The following is a 10,641-nucleotide window of genomic DNA, read 5'->3' as shown; positions in this document are numbered from 1 at the left end:
GTATTTTGTTATTTTTATTTGCCTGTCCGTGTGAGCTAACAGTCGTACTTGGCTTTCATGGAAACATGTATTTTCGTGGTTGAAACCTTTGGATTAACTGGTGCTAGAGTGATCAATATAGTGACCACTCTCTTATATTTATTTTGTGAAAATATTATAATATGTTATAAAATATTATAATAATCCAGGTTTCTCGTAGCACTAGGCCACTTGGTGTGGAATAAATATACTATTAAATTAGTATCTAATTCTCTCACCCTTATTAATTAATTATAATTATGCTGCATTTATTTCTAAATGCTGTATTTGTTTCCGTGAGAGTTTTGGCGCGCTGTTGGTTGGGGCATTTGAATTATAACGTCGGTTGTAATCAATTGAACCACACGCGTATTTATCGTTATGGTAAAATCTGGCGTGTGATTGAGTGGATTTCATCCAGATAGTCTTGGCTGACGAGCTACAAATGGATTATTGTAAGTAATATTACATTTAATTCATTAATAGCGAAACAATTGTCCCAAAATAATCTGTATTTTGTTATTTTTATTTGCCCTGTCCGTGTGAGCTAACAGTCGTACTTGGCTTTCATGGGAAACATGTATTTTCGTGGTGTTGTTGAAACCTTTTGGATTAACTGGTGCTAGAGTGATCAATATAGTGACCACTCTCTTATATTTTTTTGTGAAAATATTATAATATGTTAAAATATTATAATAATCCAGGTTTCTCGTAGCACTAGGCCACTTGGTGTGGAATAAATATACTATTAAATTAGTATCTAATTCTCTCACCCTTATTAATTAATTATAATTATGCTGCATTTATTTCTAAATGCTGTATTGTATTTGTTCCGTGAGAGTTTTGGCGCGCTGTTGGTTGGGGCATTTGAATTATAACGTCGGTTGTAATCAATTGAACCACACGCGTGTATTTATCGTTATGGTAAAATCTGGCGTGTGTGATTGAGTGGATTTCATCCAGATAGTCTTGGCTGACGAGTACAAATGGATTATTGTAAGTAATATTACATTTAATTCATTAATAGCGAAACAATTGTCCCAAATAATCTGTATTTTGTTATTTTTATTTGCCCTGTCCGTGTGAGCTAACAGTCGTACTTGGCTTTCATGGGAAACATGTATTTTCGTGGTTGAAACCTTTTGGATTAACTGGTGCTAGAGTGATCAATATAGTGACCACTCTCTATATTTATTTTGTGAAAATATTATAATATGTTATAAAATATTATAATAATCCAGGTTTCTCGTAGCACTAGGCCACTTGGTGTGAATAAATATACTATTAAATTAGTATCTAATTCTCTCACCCTTATTATTAATGTATATATTTATATTATATATATATATATATATATATATATATATATATATATATATAAAATAATGTTACATTACTCGATAGTCAAGATAAAACTCTGAGTTTCTGGGAATCCACAACACCACATGCAGGAATAAAGAATTGTGCCCGCTAAATGGAGCTTGCATGTCCAAGCTACCGTAGACTCTATAACCACTAAAGACACCGTTTCGATGAAGAAATACGTAGGCCTTACAGAGGGTAATTTCAAGGCCAGGTTCAATAACCACACTTTGAGCTTTAGGCACTGGAACAAAAGAAAAGCGACACAATTATCTAATCATATTTGGTCTTTAAGAGATAAAGGTGTCGATTATAACATACATTGGAAGATTTTGGCCAAATGTAAGCCCTATACCAACGGCAGCGGAAGGTGCAGTCTATGCGACATGGAGAGATGGCTCATCTGGAAAAGCAGCTTAGACCCTACTACATGTCTAAACTCAAGGACAGAACTTTTCGGATCATGCCCAAATGTAACTAAATTTCTGTTACGTTTTTGGTCCCCTAAAGAAAACAGATAGAACATGCTTTCTATGTTATGTCCCAGGAAGGTTTTTTACCTCATCATACCTTCTATCATATATTTTTTATATATATTTTATGCATATATATTTTTTATATATTTTTATGTATTTTTATATAATTTTTTTATGGCGAAAAATGCGTGTGAAGATGTGTACGTTTACATAGCGATGTATAAGTACGCAGGCAAGCAGAGTTATAACAGTAATTTCCCTTTGTATAACGGTATTTTTTTCATAGCGTTTTCAAATAGCCAGATAACCGAAGAGATGGCGTTGTGGATTCCCACTTCGGCATCTGAAACTCAGAGTTTTATCTTGACTATCGAGTAATGTAACATATTATTTTATAGATAAATTTCCTCTATTTACATAATATTGAGGTCTCTTTCTTTCTTTTGTTATCTTGATCGCCATGTTGATTCGCTAGCCTCTGCACGCATTTTTTTTCTCTCCTTGTTTCTTTCTGTGTTTCTTTTCTGTGTATCTTTCTGTTGAAGAGCGTAGGCTCGAAACGTACAAGACTTGTTTTATTTATATTCCCGAGCGCCATACTAATACAATTGTTTGTTTGTATTCCACCTGCCTTCGTCTTTTGTTTATTTTCATAAAGCTTCCCGTTATATATATATGTTCGCCATGATAGATCGCTAACCACTATACAATTTTCTATTTTCTCTCCTTGTTTATTTCTATGTTGCTTACTGTCGAAGAGCGTAGGTTTGAAACGTTAAAGACTCTCACTTCCCAAGCGTTAAACTAATACATCTGTTTGTTGTTTACACACCGGTCTTGTTATTTTATTTTCTTTGTAAATTCTCACTTATATATATATATATATATATATATATATATATATATAGTGCATCCTTAAAGAGAGCGCAATAATCACTTTCAGACAGGCACATATTTACAATAGGCAATCGCTTCCTCACTTTCTTTCTCCCTTTATCTCCTTCCCTCCCATAGTTTCATTCCCTTTCTTTTACTCTACTTTATGTCATTCCGTCTTTCTCTTTTTCGCATCTAAACGCACTTTTCCCTCCTGCCGACTTCTTTCTGCTTCCCTCTCCTCGTCTCTTTGTCCCCTTCTCACTCTTTGTTCTGACGTTTGTTTCATTCTAATTCTCTGTCAATTAAACTTTTACCCAGGCTTTCACTCCCCTACCAATTTTTACCCTCTATTCCTCATTACCTCTTTCTCCGTCTTTCTAACATACACCCTCTCATTCTCTCTCTCTCTCTCTCTCTCTCTCTCTCTCTCTCTCTCTCTCTCTCTCTCTCTCTCAATCACTTTCTCTCTCCATTCCCCCACACACTATCTCTATCTCTATCACTCTCTCTCTCTGTCTCTCAACCCCCTTGTTCAACTATTTATTTCATTCCGTCTTTGTATCACCATCTCACAACTATCATATATTTATAAGACCTCCCTTACTCATCTCTTTTCCTACAACTCATCTCTCTTAAACACACGCCATTTCTTTCCCCTCTCTCAATCTCTCAATCTTCTTGAAACGGATATTTACACAGATTTCTTATAACTATTACCACCATATCCCGATGTCTCCTCCTTTTTCTATAGCTCTCTCCTTCTCCCTTCCCATTTATCTACCTCTCTCTTTTTCTTCTTCTTATCCCTTTCTCACAATGTCCGCCTCATTTGTCTCCGCCATTAGAAATTTCGAAACTTTCCATATTCAATCCAACATTTCTACTTCTACCTTGCTGATTCTTCTCTACTCGTTTTCTTAACATCGTTCTGCCATTTTTATCTCTCATCACACTTTCTTTCGCTCTCTCTCTCTCTCTCTCTCTCTCTCTCACACACACACACACACACACACACATACACACACACACCACACATACACACACATGCATGCATGCACACACAGACACACGCATACACCCTTGCACACCCTTCTCAACTTATGCCATCATTATTGATTTCAAGTTTTAGCACAACGCCAGTAATTTCTGGGGAAGGAGTAACTTGATTAAATTGACTCCAGTGCTTCACTGCTACCTATTTCATCGATTCCGACAAGATGAAAAGCAAAATCCTATAAACACATATTAACTCGAGACTGTTATTCTTTCCTGTACTTCCATTCTACCTGCTTTCTCAATTTTTCTTCATTTTCAGGCTTGGACTTTTAGATATGATATACTTGTATATATATATTGTCGCACATGCATACATACATACACACACATATGTGTGTATGTATATATAATCTATTATATAAAAAATATATATATAAATGTATGTATATTATATATGTGTAATATACATATATATTGATAAAAATGGTAGACAATAAAAGAATGAAAGAGACCCCGATATTATGTAGAGGAATTTATATGTGACAATTATTCAGTAGCTATGATAAAACTCCGAGTTTCGGATGCCGAGGTGGAAATCCACGCTGCCATCTCTTCAGTTATCTGGCCATCGGAAAAAGTTTTTCCGAAACTCGGAGTTTTATCATGGCTACCGAATAATTGTCACATATTACTTTTATAGATAGTACATATACATATATATATATATATATATATATGTGTGTGTGTGTGTGTGTGTGTGGTGTGTGTGTGTGTGTGGTGTGTGTGTGTGAGTGTGTGTATACATACATATATATAATATATAATATATAATACATACATATATAAAATTTATATATATACTCTTTTACTCTTTTATTGGTTTCAGTCGTTTGACTGCGTCCATGCTGGAGCACCGCCTTTAGTCGAACAAATCGACCCCAGGACTTATTCTTTGTAAGCCTAGTACTTATTCTATCGGACTCTTTTCTATTGCCGAACCACTAAGTTACGGGGGTGAAAATACAGCAACATCGGTTGTCAGGCGATAGTGCAAGGACGAACAGAGACACACAAACATATACATACATATATACATTTGTATATATATATATACGAGGGGTTTCTTTCAGTTTCCGTCAACCAAATCCACTCACAAACTTTGGTCGGTCCGAGACTATAGCAGAAGACACATGCCCAAGGTGCCACGCAGGGACCTTTCGCCAAGTCATCTGACGAAACACATCTGCACTAAATGATGCACCACATCTATTTCTACAGCGTCTAACACGCGGTAGATCGCTGCGGGATGGGTCGAAGCGATCGTAGTGTTTAATGTAGAATCTCATGAATTTCATTTTCTTTCTATTTTCTCACATGTTATATATAAATGCATGCATATCTTTTGTATATCTTTTCTTATAGCAATTACTTGTTTCCGTATTTCGAATGCATCCATGCTGGGACACCGCCTAGAATGATTTAGTCTCGAGCAAATCGATTTCCGTACTGAAGCCTGGGATTTATTGCATCAATCTCTTCTGACGTACGGCTAAGTTACGCTTATCACGCGATGGTAGGATAAACCCGCGCACGCACACACACACACACACACACACACACACACACACACAAACACACACATACACATTTACACACATCAACATTCTGTGCGTGTTACGAAGAAATTGAATCTATAAACCTCTTTGGTTCCTTTACAGGAATATAAGTTGATTGTATTAAAACTTCACTATACAACAGAAGTATTCAGAAGTTTGTTAAAATATTCTATCCAACATCGTTGAAATTCTGTCTTTATATACTTAAACGTATGTTGGAAGATCAGTTGATCAAAGATCAAAGCAAACCAAATTACACTTGATTAGTTCATAGGTTGTTTTGAGAGCATCAAACAACTTCTTGCAATGGTTACATCCTGCATATAGCGACACTTTTCTACTTTAACCCGTTAAGCTATTCATCTTGCACTTTATTTAAGTCGACTTTTGTATTTTCAATAACAGGTATTTGAATTAATCTTCTTTCGTGGAATTGTTAGAGCCTGCATATAACTACTGTTTTCCAGTTTTCCTGTTACGCTATTCTTCTTCTTATTTTGCATAAGTCACTGCTTCTTTTTTCTATAATAGGAATTCGAAGCAATCTCTTTTGGAAATAGACAGTTACTTCTTTACTGCTCCCAGCAGACATTGTGTTACACATAAGACATATTTAGTATTGTTACTGGCATCGAGATTATTAATGATGTTCTTGTTCTTGCTATTGTCGTCACTGTTGTTGTTGCTGTTGTTGTTGCTGATGTTATTAGGCAAATATTTTAGAGACATGTCGACAACTGGTCGCATTTATTAATGGCAATGGAATTTTATAGCGCGGGAAGATGGCTGTTATAGATATTGACAAAATATCTATACAGCCTTAGATAACGCATTGATCTCGTTTGTTTTCGGTTTTCGTTATTATTTTCGTTTTTTTTTCTTTTGTTTTTCTTTTTTTTTTTAGTCGATTGGACATGTTTGGATCCAAGCCAATAGTTTAGTTCTGTTGATTGGAGTAAGAATCAATAAGCATCACCCATATTGAGACGGAAAAAAACCCATTTCTTTCTTTTTCTCTCTCTCTTTCTCACCGTTACCATTGTTCTAATCAAGTGATAACAATACAGAAATACACGAACATGTATGTATATACAAATGCCTATGTGTGTATGTATATGCACCCCCCCCCATATATATATGTATATAATATATAAACGTAAATATCTATATCTGTATCTATATATATACATATATACATATCTATTTCTATATTTGTATTCATATCTATACATATATGATTATTATATATCTATTCATCTACCTATCTATACGTATGCACACACACGTACACACACTCATAGCGCACAGGCACACACATACAGATATACAATATTATATAGCTGTGTTACAACTCTGTCATGGAGAATATAAAGGATAGTTTGCTAAAGTATATACTGACACCTACTCACAAATTTTCGATATACATGCACATACGCAACAAACGACGTACTATAAAAACAAATATGTTATAGCTTTCGACACAATCGTCATATATCATCGACTAACACTAGATTCTGTCCACCTATATATATACACTAATGCAAACATGTATACACGAACGAACACCTTTAACAACGGGAGGGGTACACAATAGATTTTATAGAATATATTTACTTGTAGGAAGGTGTTGATTTATTCGGACACTACTCGCTTCTCTTATTGTCCGGAAGATCAAATCGAGCAAGAAGTACTTCGTAACGAAGAACGCAATCATCGGCTTATAAATGTAAGTGTATGTGCGTATGTGTACTGTGTATGAAGCGTGATGTGTGTGTGTCTGTCTGTCTGTGTGTCTGTGTGTGTGTCTGTGTGTGTATGTGCGTATCTGTGTGTTTGAGTGTGTGTAGAAAAGAGTGAGAGGGAAAGGCAGGAAGAGAGAGAGAGAATGGGGCTATTCATTTTTTACAAATTTGCAAGGCAGTGTTTGACAGCGTCTTCCAGTTTTCACCGATCGTGGTGTCATGAAACAGATTGACAAAGAAATGATAGGCCAATCTTCGAAGTAAATGTCAACCATTTAAAAAAAAAATAATTTTTTTCTTGTGAAAATAAACTTAATATTCCACTTGAATTTATTGACAGGTTATATTTGCAATAGCATAATATATATATATATATATATAACTGCATCAGTATGTAATATATATATATGTATACATATGCATCATGTGCATATATATATGTATGTGTATGTGTGTATGTGTGTGTGTGTGAGTGTGTGTGTGTGTGTGTGTTCTATAACTATTTATGTATAGGTATGGCTGTGTGATAAGGAGCATGCTTACCGACGACACGGTTTCAGTCCTACTGCGTAGCAACTTGGGCAAGTGTATTCTATTATAGCTGCCAGCTGGCCAAAGCCTTGTAAGTGGATTTTTGGTATACGGAAATATATATATAACGTGTGTGTCTGTGTTTGTCACCCCACCATCGCTTGACAACCGATGTTTGTGTGCTTACGTTACCGTAAATTAGCGGTTTGGCAGAGCCCGATAAAATCAGTACTAGGCTTACTAAGAATAAGTCCTGGGGTAGACTTTTTTCAACTAAAAATCCCCTTTAAGGCTGTACTCTAACATGACCGCAGTCAAATGACAAACAAATAAAGGAATGTGTGCATGTGCGTATGTAAAATAGGAAAACACAACAATTTCAATCTCATGGTTAGCAAAAGCGAAACTGGTTGACAACCACAATACTCTTTCATTTAAAATATATTAAAACTATATAAACTGTGTGCATTTTCCTTCGTTTATATATATGCATTACAATTCTCCACATGGGGATAATCTAAATTTTCTTCCTACTTTTATTACAACATATATATATAAATATATATATAAATATATTACATTTACCTTCTCGATTTTCACGTATTTTTCCGTTTTCTGTTGTCTCTTTTTAGTTTGTATTACTAGCTCACGGATTCGAAAATTCGAGCCAAAGGTATGAGACAAAGGAATGGCTAACAAGAATGTCAGTGGTTGAGGTTAGGATTCACCTTCGCCGTTCTGAAGATCGAGAATATTCAATGGTGGAAAGAACGTATATGAATGGAACTCATAAATAATGTGAGGTGACAGAGTAAACGTAGGTGAGAGAATAGAAGTATGTTTAATTCGCTTACACTTGTTTCATAATTTTATTACTTTTATAAAAGATATTACATCAGCATTCGCACGGATATAAAATATACTTATAAATATGCGTCTGTTACAAAAGGCTTGTCACGGCCAGAATATTCAAGAATGTATTAGATAGTTGAAAAGAATAGATCGTATGATACTACAGGCTGCAGGCAGCAAGCCTGTTACTCATGCAAGTCTCCTGAAACAAAAAGCTGACATAAAAAGAGTAATATATAAATGTATATATAATATATATATATATATATATATATGTACACACACACACACACACACACACACATATATATATACATATATATATACATATATATATACTTATATAATCAGAAATATTAAGTTTCTAAATATCTCATAGAGATATGTACGGTGGTGGAGCGATAGAGTGGTTGTATACTGTCAACTTAACGTGACAGTCCTGTAAGGGAATTACACCACCGCTGTTTAGCCCTAGGAAGCATAGACGCTTTCTGTCGGCCTTGACACATTTCCTGTGTCCTTATATATTTACGAAGAGCAGCCACCCCCAACAGCTAGGCCTGCATCTAGATTACAACCACTCTATACTTATATATATATATATATATATATATATAATAGAGAGAGAGAGAGAGAGAGAGAGAGAGAGAGAGAGAGAGAGAGAAGAGAGAGAGAGAGATAGAGATGGAAACCCAGACATACAGACAGAGAGATATAGATAGATAGATAGATAGATAGATAGATAGATATATGTATATTATTTATTTATATATCTTATATATATATATGTGTGTGTGTGTGTGTGTGTGTATGTATATATATTGGTTCATCCTATAAATAATACGGTTTTTTTTTATACTTCTTTCATTTTTCAAAATTTAGATAAACAAAGTTCTTTTTTAATCTAAAATATACTCTCTTTCACTTTCTGCAATGATCTTCAGCTATCTCGTAGACGTACAAGTCTCCTCTTCCAAATAACACTTGTTCGTGACGAAAAATACTCTTCCACTACTGTTCTGACCTCGTCTACAGAATTCATACCTTTTTCGTCCAAATGATTTTGAAAACTGCGAAATAAATGATAACCAGATTGGGGTAATATCCAGCGAATATCCTACTTAGGGCATCATTTCCCATTCAAACTGCGCCACCCTTTGGAATATCATCCTCGCTGTATGTGGCCGCGCATTACACCTTTTGTCTTGAAACCAAAGATTGTAATTTTTCTTCTAGCGCTGACCTGAGTGACTGGTTGAAATACCAAATCCAAGCTTCTCTGTTAGTTCCCCAACAGTTACAATGGGATTTTTTTCCACCAGAGTTTGCAGGACGTTCTCGTCGTGCTCTACAGATTTTCCAGGTTGAGTCTCGTCTTCTAGGTTGTAGTTTCCGGCTCGGAAGTTCTGGAACCACCGTTGACACTGGCTTACGCTTATTGTCCGATCCCGATATACTACATTAATATTCCTTGCAGTTGCCGGTGCGTTGTTGCCTTTATTGAACTCATAAAGCAAAATATGCCGAATATGCTTTTCTGTCACTTCCATTATAGCTTTGAAAAAATAACTTAAAATCGAACTGCACTCTTCAAAACTACCTGCTTTTATAGCAAGTTGATGCAGTTAGTTTATCCCATCCCCCTCCGTCTTTTAGTTCATGCAATTGAAAAAGCCGCATTATTTATAGGATGACCCAATTATATAAATATATATATATATATATATATATATATATATATTATATATATTATATATATATATATATTATATGTGCGGGTGTGTGTGTATGTATCCAAGATATATAACTAATATACAAAATTGTTTTCAAATTGCGCCCTTTTTAAAGCCTAAACCAGCCTCATGGGCCCCGTTTCCCGTATGTGCTCCCCAGCTGGACGGGATGCCAGTCCATCGCAGCGTTACTAATTTTTGCCAGCTGAGTGGACTGGAGCAACGTGAAATGAAGTGTTTTGCTCAAGAACACAACGCGTCGCCCGGTCCAGGGATCGATCATGGTGCTGATGACGCCCTAACCAATAAGCCACGCGCCTCCACCACTATAAATAATATATATAACATATATGCATATCTGTGTTTGTGTATGCATGTATGTATGTGCGTGTATATGTGTGTGTGTGTGTGCGTGCATGCATGCGTGGATGGATGG

The sequence above is a fragment of the Octopus sinensis genome, linkage group LG1 (assembly GCF_006345805.1).
Source record: "Octopus sinensis linkage group LG1, ASM634580v1, whole genome shotgun sequence".
Classification (NCBI taxonomy): Eukaryota; Metazoa; Mollusca; class Cephalopoda; order Octopoda; family Octopodidae; genus Octopus; species Octopus sinensis.
The sequence above is the reverse complement of the archived record's forward strand: the minus strand, read 5'-3'. Positions refer to the sequence as shown.